The sequence below is a fragment of the Amblyomma americanum genome, chromosome 5, assembly GCF_052857255.1.
Source record: "Amblyomma americanum isolate KBUSLIRL-KWMA chromosome 5, ASM5285725v1, whole genome shotgun sequence".
NCBI lineage: Eukaryota > Metazoa > Arthropoda > Arachnida > Ixodida > Ixodidae > Amblyomma > Amblyomma americanum.
The window spans coordinates 12,863,802-12,878,765 of NC_135501.1; positions in this window are offsets into that span (position 1 = coordinate 12,863,802).

The window sequence follows — 14,964 nt, forward strand, 5'->3', positions numbered from 1 at the left end:
AGACAACGCTATAAAACCCTCGGATCGCCCTGTGATCTTCAGAGGGCACGGCAACATTCTTCAGAGCAGCATGGCTAAATTTGCCTGGCTGGTTGTGCAGGTTAGTTTCTAATATCCATATTGTTCAATTCGTTCCAGCCATTATGCAGTTGTGATTCTGCCGTGCCCTTTGAAGTGTCTTTGCATGATTGTTGATTGCTGGTCAGTTCTCTTGATTCTTGTGTGTGGGGATGTTGAGCCTAATGCGGGTCCCGGACAAAAGGAAACATTAAGTATAATCCTGGAGGAATTGCAGGAAATGAAGGCAGGTAACGCGAGGCGCGATGCAACACTTTCTGAGATGAACTCAAAACTATCAAAACTTGGCGAGGTCCTGGAATAATGCAACGCTAACGAAGAAAGGATACGGCAGCTTGAGGAATCGGTGAAGCATTTGCAAAATGCCTTGGCAACACAAGGCAAGAAAATAGTGGATTACGAGGATCGTGCTCGCTGGAACAACGTTGTGGTGTTTGGTATAAAGGAAAGTCCAAAAGAAACGAGAGCTGATTTAGAAGAAAAGGCCCTCCAGAAAGTATGTGAAGACAAACTAGGCGTCTCAGTGAGCACAGTTGAACGGATCCATCGAATTGGCAAACCCCACAAGGATCGACCTCGGCCATTAATTTTCCGCGTGTTCAACTACAACGAAAACTTGCAATCTTTCAAACCTGTTCCAAACTCAAGGGTTCTGGGGTGTCAGTTTCGCACGATTACTCATACGTCACACAGCAGAAAAGAAAGAAATTATGGCAGTCCTTTGAAGACGATCGTCACCCTAATAATAGAGCAAAGCTGGTCCATGATAAATTGTTGATAAATGACGACTTTTATGCATGGAACGACGATAAGAACTGCAGAATACTGTTGCGTGGCACGAAGCAGCCAGAAGAGCCCTGACGCCTTGACAATAACGGGTTGACTGAGTTGAAAGATTTTCGCCTTATTTGTTTGAATGCGCGAAGTGCGTGTAATAAGCAGGAACGTCTTGAGCATGCTTTACTTTCTTATAATACTCATGTGGTGGTTATCTCTGAAACTTGGCTGCAGCCTCATGTGCTTGACAATTGTACCTTCCCACCTTCTTACACTACCTACCGTAAGGATCGCTTATCGAGGGGAGGCGGAGTTGCGATTCTGGTTAAATATGGACTATCATCTTACGCTCTGCCTCCCATCGACAGTGAGCATGAAAGTGTATTGTGTCAAATTGACTTTTGTGGTAATCCCATTGTTATCGTTGGTGTCTACCGAGCGCCTGGAGTTCCCCATGACTTTATGTTGAAGCTGTATGATCAGCTAGGTAAATACCGAAGACACAACATGATAATAGCAGGTGATTTTAGTCTTCCAAATGTTGGCTGGGAATCTCTGTCTGCTGGCACGCAAGAAGTACTTAGTAGAGACACTCTTCTGGACATGTTGTTAGCTTATAAACTTAAGGCGGTGGTTCTACTCCCAATTCGCGTAACTGAATCAATAGTTCATTGTTAGACCTAATCATTTGGTTAAATACCTAACAAACTGTACTACTGAAGTACATGATGGAATCTCGGACCATAAGTTGGTATTTTTTTCTTGCTCACTTCCACGTCTTTCCCTGAAGATTTCTTCCAGGATCGTAACAATAAAAAACTTTGCTTTAGCGGATCATCCTAGCATTGCTTCCTATCTAGAAGATTCTCTTCAATATCTATATAAATGACCTCACAGAAGCTCTCGAACCCTCTGTGTCCATAAAGTTGTCTGCGGATGATTGTATTATATTTAACACTATCAAATCTGTTTCTGACCAGCTTACTTTCAACGCAAATCTTCAGTTATTAGCCAAATGGTGTAACGAATGGGAAATGATTATTAACTTTGACAAAACAGTTTCTCTCTGCATCAGTAAAAAGACTACGCCCCTTAATTTTAGATACAACATAAATAACAATGCCATCAGAGATGTAAACGAATATAAGTGTCTAGGTGTCACGATAACGTCACAACTCGAATGTACCAAACACATCGATAATATATGTTCCTCCGCCCGCAAAAAGTTAGGATTTCTTAAGTTTCGAATGGGTGGTTGCCCTAGTGCCCTAAGACTGAAGGCATATAAATCCATTGTAAGGCCAATTCTCGAATATGCCTGCATTGTGTGGGATCCCTACACTACAGATGACACCCAAAATCTTGAAAAATACAACGTCTTGCGGCTCGCTTTATTTTCAACCGTTACCGGCGCCTAGACTCTCCTTCCGCCATGCTCAGACTTGCAGACATAGAACCACTTGCAGAGAGAAGAAAGAAAGCCTGTCTCAATTCTCTTCATTCATTATACTTTTCTCGACTTGGTATTCGACCCGAAAATCACATCACTAGAAATTCTAGTCGAGCCTCGCGCCACAAGTATACCCTTAGCCTGGAACCTATTTTTGCATGCACAAATACGTACAAGTTTTCTTTCTTTCCAAGAACCGTTTCTGAATGGAATTCCCTACCACGGACCTCTCCGTTGCTTGCAAATCATTCTTGATATTTTCACTGCTGTATTGTAACTGCATTTTAATGTGTGTCTGCATTGTATATTTTGTGGCATATATATTGTTCGGTACTTGCTTTTCTTTCCCCTGTATGTATTTCCCTCTCCTGCTTGGACATACAGCACGTCCGCAGTATTCAATAAATAAATAAATAAATAAAATAAAAAACTTCCTGCGTTCGGTGGTCTTCGACGTCGTTCATTCGCAGAGCCGCCCTAGAAGCATCCTGCAATCCGGGAGCGTAGTACAGAAAAGCTTGTAAGAACAAGGCCCATCTTTAAGATACTGCCATACGTGAAGTCTCGATGCACGCGTTGTCATCACGGTGGCCGTCGATGGTCCTTGCAAGTTCTCCATTTCATTCAAGATCGCAATATGCCTGGTTAATTTCTGCGTTCGGTGGTCGTCGACGTCGTTCATTCGCACAGCCGTCCTAGAAGCATCCTGCAATCCGGGAGCGTAGTACAGCAAAGCTTGTAAGAACAGGGCCCATCATCGAGATGCTGCCGTACGTGAAGTCTCGATGCGCGCGTTGACATCACGGTGGCCTCCGATGGTCCTTGCACGTTCTCCATTTCATTCAAGATAGCAATATGCCTCATTGAGAGGGTACATTGAGAGGGCACATTGCCTCATGAGAGGGCACGGCAACATTCTTCAGAGCAGCATGGCTAAATTTGCCTGGCTGGTTGTGCAGGTTCTTTGCCTCGCAGGGCCGCCGCCTGGATCCACCAAGCCCGGTCTAACTGGGCATGCGCCGTGCGACAACGAATGCTTGGGCCTCATGTCTTTTAAAGATTACCAACGCGCAATTCAAGCTGCTATCGTCAGGTGGCATCACCGAGCTTCTGCAACAGTGACGTCACCAGACAACGCAATAAAACCCTCGGATCGCCCTGTGATCTTCACAGGGCATGGCAACATTCTTCAGAGCAGCATGGCTAAATTTGCCTGGCTGGTTGTGCAGGTTAGTTTCTACAATTCATATTGTTCAATTCGTTCCAGCCATTATGCAGTTGTGATTCTGCCGTGCCCTTTGAAGTGTCTTTGCATGATTGTTGATTGCTGGTCAGTTCTCTTTATTCTTGTGTGCGGGGATGTTGAGCCTAATGCGGGTCCCGGATAAAAGGAAACATTAAGTATAATCCTGGAGGAATTGCAGGAAATGAAGGCAGGTAACGCGAGGCGCGATGCAACACTTTCTGAGATTAACTCAAAACTATCAAAACTTGGCGAGGTCCTGGAATAATGCGACGCTAACGAAGAAAGAATACGGCAGCTTGAGGAATCGGTGAAGCATTTGCAAAATGCCTTGGCAACACAAGGCAAGAAAATGGTGGATTACGAGGATCGTGCTCGCTGGAACAACGTTGTGGTGTTTGGTATAAAGGAAAGTCCAAAAGAAACGAGAGCTGATTTAGAAGAAAAGGTCCTCCAGAAAGTATGTGAAGACAAACTAGGCGTCTCAGTGAGCACAGTTGAACGGATCCATCGAATTGGCAAACCCCACAAGGATCGACCTCGGCCATTAATTTTCCGCGTGTTCAACTACAACGAAAAGCTTGCAATCTTTCAAAACTGTTCCAAACTCAAGGGTTCTGGGATGTCAGTTTCGCACGATTACTCATACGTCACACAGCAGAAAAGAAAGAAATTATGGCAGTCCTTTGAAGACGATCGTCACCCTAATGATAGAGCAAAGCTGGTCTATGATAAACTGTTTATAAATGACTACCTTTATGCGTGGGACGATGATTAGAACTGCAGAATACTGTTGCGTAGCACGAAGCAGCCAGAAGAGCCCTGACGCCTTGACAATAACGGGTTGACTGAGTTGAAAGATTTTCGCCTTATTTGTTTGAATGCGCGAAGTGTGTGTAATAAACAGGAACGTCTTGAGCATGTTTTACTTTCTTATGATACTCATGTGGTAGTTATCTCTGAATCTTGGCTGCAGCCTCATGTGCTTGACAGTTGTACCTTCCCACCTTCTTACACTAGCTACCGAAAGGATCGCTTATCGAGGGGAGGCGGAGTAGCGATTCTGATTAAATATGGACAATCATCTTACGCTCTGCCTCCCATCGACAGTGAGCATGCAAGTGAATTGTGTCAAATTGACTTTTGCGGTAATCCCATTGTTATCGTTGGTGTCTACCGAGCGCCTGGAGTTCACCATGACTTTATGTTGAAGCTGTATGATCAGCTACGTAAATACCGAAGACACAACATAATAGCAGGTGATTTTAATCTTCCAAATGTTGACTGGGAATCTCTGTCTGCTGGCACGCAAGAAGTACTTAATGGAGACACTCTTCTGGAATGTTGTTAGCTTATAATCTTAAGCCGGCGGTTCTACTCGCAACTCGCGTAACTGAATTAATAGTTCAGTGTTAGACCTAATCATTTGTCCAAATACCATAACAAACTGTACTACTGAAGTACATGATGGAATCTCGGACCATAAGTTGGTATTTTTTTCTTGCTCACTTCCACGTCTTTTCCTGAATATTTCTTCCAGGATCGTAACGATAAAAACTTTGCTTTAGCGGATCATCCTAGCATTGCTTCCTATCTAGAAGATTCTCTTCAATATCTATATAAATGACCTCACAGAAGCTCTCGAACCCTCTGTGTCCATAAAGTTGTCTGCGGATGATTGTATTATATTTAACACTATCAAATCTGTTTCTGACCAGCATACTTTCAACGCAATTCTTCAGTTGTTAGCCAAATGGTGTAACGAATGGGAAATAATTATTAACTTTGACAAAACAGTTTCTCTCTGCATCAGTAAAAAGACTACGCCCCTTAATTTTAGATTCAACATAAATAACAATGCCATCAGAGATGTAAACGAATATAAGTGTCTAGGTGTCACGATAACGTCTCGGCTCAAATGGACGAAACACATCGATAATATATGTTCCTCCGCCCGCAAAAAGTTTGAAATTCTTAAGTTTCGAATGGGTGGTTGCCCTAGTGCCCAAAGACTGAAGGCATACAAATCCATTGTAAGGCCAACTCTCGAATATGCCTGCATTGTGTGGGATCCCTACACTACAGATGACACCCAAAAACTTGAAAAATACAACGTCTTGCGGCTCGCTTTATTTTCAACCGTTACCGGCGCCTAGACTCTCCTTCCGCCGTGCTCAAACTTGCAGACTTAGACCCACTTGCAGATAGAAGAAAGAAATCCTGTCTCAACTCCCTTCATTCATTATACTTTTCTCGACTTGGTATTCGACCCGGTGGTCTTCGGAGGTCTTCGACGTCGTTCATTCGCAGAGCCGTCCTAGAAGCATCCTGCAATCCGGGAGCGTAGTACATCAGAGCTTGTAAGACCAGGGCCTATCATCGTGATGGTGCCATACGCGGAGTTTCGTTGCGCGCGTTGTCATCACGGTGGCCGTGGATGGTCCTTGCACGTTCTCTATTTCATTCAAGATTGCAAGATGCCTCGTTAATTCCTGCGTTCGGTGGTCTTCGACGTCGTTGATTCCAAGAGCCGTCCTAGAAGCATCCTGCAATCCGGCAGCGTAGTACAGCAGAGCTTGCAAGAACAGAGCCCATCATGGTGATGGTGCCATACGCGAAGTTTCGTTGCGCGCGTTGTCATCACGGTGGCCGTGGATGGTCCTTGCACGTTCTCATTTTCATTCAAGATAGCAAGATGCCTCGTTAATTCCTGCGTTCGGTGGTCTTCGGCGTCGTTCATTCCAAGAGCCCTCCTAGAAGCATCCTGCAATCCGGGAGCGTAGTACATCAGAGCTTGTAAGAACAGGGCCCATAATCGGGATGGTGCCATACGCGAAGTTTCGTTGCGCGCGATGTCATCACGGTGGCCGTGGATGGTTCTTGCACATTCTCCATTTCATTCAAGATTGCAAGTTGCCTCGTTAATTCCTGCGTTCGGTGGTCTTCGACGTCGTTCATTAAAAGAGTCGTCCTAGAAGCATTCTGCAATCCGGCAGCGTAGTACATCAGAGCTCGTAAGAACAGGGCCCGTCATCGTGATGGTGCCATACGCGAAGTTTCGTTGCGCGCGTTGTCATCACGGTGGCCGTGGATGGTCCTTGCACGTTCTCCATTTCATTCGAGATAGCAAGATGCCTCGTTAATTCCTGCGTTCGGTGGTCTTCGCCGTCGTTCATTCCAAGAGCCGTCCTGGAAGCATCCTGCAATCCGGCGGCATAGTACATCAGAGCTTGTAAGAACAGGGCCCATCATGGTGATGGTGCCATACGCGAAGTTTTGTTGCGCGCGTTGTCATCACGGTGGCCGTGGAATGTCCTTGCACGCTCTCCATTTCATTCGAGATAGCAAGATGCCTCGTTAATTCCTGCGTTCGGTGGTCTTCGCCGTCGTTCATTCCAAGAGCCGTCCTGGAAGCATCCTGCAATCCGGCGGCATAGTACATCAGAGCTTGTAAGAACAGGGCCCATCATGGTGATGGTGCCATACGCGAAGTTTTGTTGCGCGCGTTGTCATCACGGTGGCCGTGGAATGTCCTTGCACGTTCTCCATTTCATTCAAGATAGCAAGATACCTCGTCAATTCCTGCGTTCGGTGGTCTCCGACGTCGTTCATTCCAAAAGCCGTCCTAGAAGCATCCTGCAATCCGGCAGCGTAGTACAGCAGAGCTTGTAAGAACAAGGCCCATCATCGAGATGCTGCCATTTCCTGCGGGCGGTGGCCTTCGGCGTGGTTCATTCTCAGAGCCGTCCTAGAAGGATCCAGCGATCCGGGAGCCTGTAATAATTGTACCCGTGATCGAAATGCTGCCATACGTAAGGTTTAGATGTGCGAATTGTCAATACGGTAGCCCTAATGGTCTTTGCGTATTCTCTGTTTCATTCAAAATCGCCGACGCTTTGGCAATGGCGACTAGCGCCTTTTGGTTTCCTAGCGTGCCACTGGCCAGCGTCACCTCCTACTGCTCCAGCACCCCTTTGGGCGGCTTTTAGTGATTGCGTTCAGCTGTGCATGTCTATGAATACTAAAGAAAAAGGTTCTACTTAAAATAAGGACCAGCCAGCGAGCTATGGAATGGAAATTTATAAGTGTAATATCAAGAAACAGAAGTGAGTAGTGCATCAAACGAACAAACGCGCGTTCATGTTATTCTAGTCGCAGTCAAGCAATAGAAATGGGCTTGGGCAGGGCATATGAAGCGAAGCTAAAAGAAGAGTCGGTTTTTTAGGCTAATCGACTGGATTCTGAGGGAACGCGATTGTAACAGGGGGCGGCAGAAACTTTTGGGGGTGGATGAAATTAAAGTGTCCGAAAAAACGATGTTGGAGTCTAACTAAAATATCCTTGCATTAGTTCGAGTAGAGTCATTATGTAGAAGTGATAATTCCACTCTCCGCGGAGGCCTGTGGTAACAGTATTTCGTCCCGAATTGTAACGCCACGCATCATATCACGCTCGTTGCGTTAGCAGCGGTTTCAGACGTCACGTAGCTAGATGGGTGCGGCCTGTCAGCTGCGTCGCTGTGGCGGGTAAGGAAGCTGAGTCCTACGGGGAATTCAACTGCGCGCCTGCAGCCGCCGAAGGGGCCGAGGAGGTCCAAAATGTGATGAGAGAAGCGGCAAATGCGCGAAGAGGAGAAAATAAAATTTATTCAACTCACAACTCAGCTCCTGTGAGACGCATTAAAAATTTGCCTTCGCTTAAACCGATGTGTGAAGTTAATAAGCGCGGTAACGCAAATGGGAGCACGGCAAGCGAAGTCATTGCAACGATATGGCGCAAATCTTGAAGCCGTGAACTACTTTCTCGGGGGTAGTCCGCGCTACATTTGCAGGTGGCCATAGTGTCGGGCACGCTCCATTATGATTGGACATTTAGTTTGGTCTCTATCGGCCCAGGTCAAATTTCAGTGGTGGCCCGGGCAAACTAAGGACATGACTTGCGCAAAATTGGAGGTTCCCATCATGCCAGGAACGCCCAGTCATGTTTCAACTTCGTGTTTGGTCCAAATCGCTCAAGGTTAAAATTTCGGTGCTGGCTGCGGACAAATTCTTTCCCGTTGGTTTCACACTTGCTATGATAACGAGCGATGCGCAAGCCTGATGAAACTTACAAAAGCAAGATTTCTGGTCGGCTCTGACGATCGTATGAATGCTTTCTTACTCAAATTCGTGCTGGAGGATATTCGTGAAGCGGCGTCCTTTCACATCGGAGGCACACCGAAACTTTGACAGCCTCTTTCAGAGCCCATTTAAGAAGTTTGCAGGGATAAGGTAGCCGCGGCTTAGATGAACGAGTGCTAATTAGAGAAATATGGCAGAGTCGTCCTGCAGTGGGCGTAGTCGGGCTGATGATGAATGTGAATTTGCATCGCACAGCGCTGGAGCATTTTTCTACGTTGCACCTACATGGAAACGTGACCGGGATTTGTTTCTGTGTCGTCGATCTCGGCGTCCAACGCCGTAACCACTAAACCACTGCAAGGAGATGCCAATTGCAATGTGGGACAATGATACGGAAGTGTTTTGAGATCTGCAACAGTGGCTATGCAAGTTGTAAAGAGATTGTACTTTAAGTTCGCAAGCGTAGGGAATTAAGAGTGAGAGAAAAATACGGAAATAAAAAACCAAAAAGTCGGCAGATACACTCAAGACAGCTTGCGTGTTAGAAGGCGTAAGCCAGCCCGCTCACTTTATGAGCGCAGTCCCTGCGCGCTGCCGCGTGATGTAACCCGATTCCAGGCATGTTTCTACGTAGCCGCCGCCGCGACGCTGCCGCGCCCCTCCAGATCTGCGCGCTAATTCTTCAAGAAGGCAGTCTCCGCTGTAGCGCGGCCCGCGCTTTTTTTAAGGTTATGACGCTGTAGCTGTGCGTTAATTCCCATGAATGCAGAATTGGCCTTTCTGTACTTAACATTCATAGATCCCTGGGAGTTCTGACACCACTTCAGGCGCAGTGGTGCAACGGTTCAGGGGCGCGCCACTGCACTGGGGTGGAAGGTGCTGCCACCGGTGGGACTTGTGCGATCCAGGTTGTTTCCCGCAACCTCGTGTGACCAATCGTTTTTTAACCGCTACCTGCCATGTTGCATAAGGACGCCATCTTTCACGGGTACCATCGAGTGTTATCACACACACACACAGATGGGTTTTCGCTAAATGGGGCAAGTGAAGCTTACGCCTTAAAACGAAGTGCACAAGGAAGCAGGAAAGAATGAGAGCAATAACCTGAGGAAAAGAGAAAAAACAAACCATTCAAGTCAGAATGGAATAAAGAAAGAAGGAAAGAATGAAAGGAAGAAAGAAACAAGAAATGAAGAAAGAAGGCCAGAAAGATAGAAAGAAAGAATGGAAGAAAAAGAAAGAAAGAGGGAAAGAGCGAAAGACGGAAAGAAAAAGGAAAGGAAGAAAGAAAGGAAAGAGGAAGAAAGGAAGGATGGAAGAGAGAAACAGAAAGGAAGAGTGAAAGAAAGAAGGAAAGTATGGAAGAAAGATGGAATTGATGGAAGAACGAAAAACGAAAGGAGAAAGAAAGAAAGAAAGAAAGAAAGAAGGAGAGAGAGGAAGAAAGAAAGAAAGAAAGAAAGAAAAAAGAAAGAAAAAAGAAAGAAAGAAAGAAAGAAAAAAGAAAGAAAGAAAGAAAGAAAGAAAGAAGGAAAGAAGAACAGAAAGAAAGAAGGAAGGATGGAAAGAACGTCGGCATAGAGGTCTTGCATTCTCACAAGCATTCCAGCGATTAGAGGTTTGAAAAAGCTGCGCAATCCATCGCCTCCACCACATTGAAGGAACTTTCAGTGCGGTCAATGGATGGATGGATGGATGGATGGATGGATGGATGGACGGACGGACGGACGGACGGACGGACGGACGGACGGACGGACGGACGGACGGACGGACGGATGGATGGATGGATGGATGGATGGATGGATGGATGGATGGATGGATGGATGGATGGATCTCACCAGATGGAGCTATCTGGTGCGCTCTATCAGTTCATCCAAAGTGGAAGAGCATGTGTTAGCACCCCATCTTTGATAATCTATTCGAATGGAAGAGTGTTCTTCGGTTTAGAAATCTCTGATTCTATCATGCTTTATCTATGGTCCCGCGAGTGATTAATCAATCACCTGTTATTCCTTCACCCCACTTACCTCCCCTCATGGTCATATATTCAGCCACTTATTATTTCAATAAACATTTACGAGTAGCACTGCTCTCGTCGTCTCTTTCCCTGTGTTGTCCTGTTTGGCGCTTTATTTTTTGTACAAAGCATGCGCCAACATGCCCCGAAACGTTTTTTACTGCACCATACACTACAAATGAGTCAGCTGCATGTCTAAACTTCTTTTTCTTGATTCGTGTTCTAAGGCTCCCTGATGTAGCTTTAAAGAGTAAGGAACTGCATGTTGAGTTTGTTGTCGCGCAACGATTCCTTCTTTACCTGCCGTTTCTAACTTCTATATAGTTCTGCAACCTGCCTCTTTTCATTCATTCATTCATTTATTGACACTGTCAGCCTTTCTCAGGCTATTACAGGAGCCGAAAAACTAATAAATAGACATTCAAAACACGACACATTTCACAATTGCGACATCGACACAAAACACAAAAGAAAAATGAAACAGTAGATAAGCAAACGCATGTGCCGAGTCAGAACTACTGCATTGGTGTACTAAGGTCCAGGTATGATTTCAGGCATTCTAGAAAGGCATCGAGGGAGTTAATATTTACAGTGGAATCAGGCAGCATGTTCCATTCTTTAATATTATGGGGGAAAAAGCTGTACTTAAAACAATGATTATGAGAACGCGGCACAGGAATGTACATGGAAGGGCGATGTCTTGATGTCTCATTAGGGTGTATTGTAAAGTAGGCTGATGTGTTGATATTCACGTGGCCATGAATTAAGAGGTAAATAAACCTCAGCCTATCACCTTTGTGCAGTATTCTACCGTTTTGAGGTTTGCTAGTTTACATAATTCGATTGGTGGATCAATTCGGCGATATTTATTGAAGATAATACGGGAAGCGAGTTTATGAACTTTCTCAATATTTATTTTGTTAGACGCGGTGTACAAATTCCAAACAATTTTGCCATATTCAATTAAAGGTTTCACACGGGCGTTATAAGTGAGAGTATTTAAATCGGGTGTCGCATTACGTATTTTGCTTCTTTGTGCCCAAATTTCTTTGCGTGCCTTGGAGCATACGTTATTTAATTGTGTATTACAGTATAAGTCAGAATTGAATGTTAAGCCGAGATATTTACACTGGAGTTTACCTTGAGTTTAATAGAGTTTAATGGAGTTTACCTGCATTGAATTGTTCCAATTTTTATCTTCCGCGTTTAAATCTGTCGTTTAATGCTCTTTCTCCGTCCGTGTGTCCTGCGTGTTTACTCGTTAGTTTCTTAGTCCTTTTCCACCACTGTGCTTCAACGCTCTTTCTGTATAAGTATTGAAATACCTAAGCGGCCCACCTGTTATCGTCGAATTTCCCTGGCCGCTCTCCACTGCAAGCGTTGTTACCGCAAACGATCGCCGCTGCCGCATGACGCACGTAGCCTATGTGTCTCGCCGCAAGCGCTGCCACCGTCGGACACCCTGAGGACGAGATTTGTCTGCCACCGGGGAAATTTCCAGGCGCCACAACGTTGCAAGAGAACGAAGCACGCGGGTGGAATATGGACGAAGCTGAAGACGTGCGAAGGACGTTCGCTTGGCGTCCTGCTCCATTTCCTCTAGTCCGTTTAACTATCACCTGTAGAAAAACCCATCCCGACCGCCACAATATATTTTACTCCGAGCTTCCCGTGCTTCGGACAATGCCCAGCCCATATCACCCTCTACTACCTCGTTTGTTGTTTTTCCGTGGGAACCTAGTGCTAATCTTAAAACACATCTGATTTACTTCGAATCTCGGCTTAAGTTCTGCCTTTAGGCGCTAAATTTGCTGGTGGTTTAGCTCTGGTTAACCCTGGTGGAAAGTGAAAAGCTGCATCTTCCTGGCTACGTTCGCGGTCGAGCGACTGGCGGTCTCCACCGCAGGCGTAGCATCGAATACACCTAGCGTTAGGCTGAACGGATCAAAGTGCACCGGCGTTTTTAACAGAACCCACTTTGATGTCCTGCGCATGCGATTCCATCAGACACTTTCCCGCTCCGCTCGGTCAAGGTGTGTGCCGTCACAGAGAAAGTAGGCCGCACGTCTGGGATGCATCCTTTCCTCCTCCCCGCAACGCGGTGACGGACCGCACATCTGCCGCTCTCCACGGCAGGCGTCGCATCGGTCACACCAAGCGTTCCACTGAACGCATCAAAGTGCACCGGCGTTTTATGCAGAACACACTTTCATGACCTGCGCATGAGACGCCTGCAGACGCTTTCCCGCTTGACCGAAGGTCAAGATCAAAGGTCAAAGCTCAATAATCAATGGTCAAGGTCAAAGGTGAAAGTCGAGATGTTGTAAAAGCGGCTGGTGTCGCTGCTGTAGCTGACGTCATGTGTCGAACCTGACCACCGCCAGTTATGCTCATGGTTTGACCTTTAGCTACATTCAAGGTCAAACTTGCGGCCCTACTGAAGGCTCGATAAGCTGGCGTAGTGAAGCTTTTCTCTTCAAAATTGCATTCCAAAAAGTTTGCCCTGAGATTATCATTCCTGATATACGTGAAACAGCGCAAGGCCCAAGGCCTAAGAAGAGAGCAGAGGACAGGCGGAAACAGGCAAACTACAGCGCTGTAATGGACCCTTTCCTCCTTTCTTCTGCTCTCTCCTTAGGCCTTGGGCGTTGCGCTGTTTCACGTATATCATGCTTGACCAACTCGCCCATCAGTTCGTGCTTTCAAACCATTATTCCTTTCAAATACCTCTCAGTACTTCATATTTGTTGTACCCCTAAGGGCCATATATGTTTCATTACTGCAGCGTCTCTTCGCTATCGTGGTTTCGCATGTATATCTGCCCTTCGTTTACCCATGCCCCGACATATATGTATTCTGCCAGTCCTGGTATGAGCGTTTCATGACCATGTAAGATTTCAGGCCACCTGATCAATGGAATCATTGAAAATCATCAGACCTGACTTAATTGCTTTAGAAGCGGAGCCTAGAGCGACTCCTTTGGTTCCACAAGAGTTGACAAGACTGCGAATCTTCGTAATGTTCACATACATTAAACCGAGAAGCCGCTGCTATGCAACTTTCCCGCTTAATGTGCACGACAGATTGTTGCCTAGATTACTCGCCTGTAGCCATCTTTCCATACTTTTTGTATGGATACGTGATGGCTATTCGCAGGCAGAAGTACTCTGCGAGAGCAAGGGCCGATAATCTGAGACAGCAGAACAGCTCACAAGAGCGCACCACAGCGTCGTCGTCGTTCTGAGCACTTTGTCGTCCTCTAAGGGTACGCAGCACTACGGTCCTCGCAAAAGCATAGTCCCGGTGCGTACTACTCAGGCTACGTCGAGTTGGAATTATAAGGATCAATTGAGGCGTGAGACATGGATGATCTCGGTGCGGGGTGTAGCGGACGGAGACTGCGGATGCAGCAGTGTGATCCCGTACTTCCACGTGGTCACAGGACGTACAACACGGTAAGTTTTCACAGACGCCCACACGGCAGGACGGCACCCAGAGCAAGAGAAGAGAGCCCGGAGGGTAGGTGACGTCACGACGGCGACAGTCATGATGGCTTTTTACAGAGTCTTGGTAAACGGACAAATTGGGAACAACTTAGGAGAGTCTTAGGAAGCGGACAGCCTCCATAGCAAGCAAGGCAGCGAAGTGGGCTAGTTGGTTGTACATTTGATGAGAATAACGCGCTACACATGGACAAAAACGACAATTGAAACGACGGGCACAGGACAAGCGCGCACTAACAAGTGAGGAGTTAGATCTAATCAAGAAATCCTGGAGCGTGCGACTCAACCGATGGCAATGAATTGGTTGTTTTGAGCATGTGCATGAAATGTATTTATGCGCCCTCGTACCAGAATAAATCTCAGTTGTTAGCACGCGCATCGCCTGTGTCTGTCGTTTCAGTGGTCGTTTTTCTCCATGTGTGGCGCGTTATTCCCATCAAATCTTTATAGCGACCTCAAGGAAAATTGTGTCATTGCCATCGCTTGAGGGCCCTTCCCTTGAGGTTTCTTTGGAGGTATTATCGTGCTTTAGACATGCTCTTCGGCCGCCTGTTTTCACGCACGGGGTTCCCACGCTAAATTCATTGACATTCCTAGATCTCAGGCTCGAGTTCGCAAGGGGGAAGGTCTGCTGGGCATGCATATGAACGCAGAGCTGACAAGGCGTCACTCCCTTTCCAGTCGGCGCATTCAAAACTGATTAAAAGAGCCATTGCAAATCTTTTTTTCTATAATACGCTTAATAAGTAGTGCATACGCTCAATAAAGTCTAGATA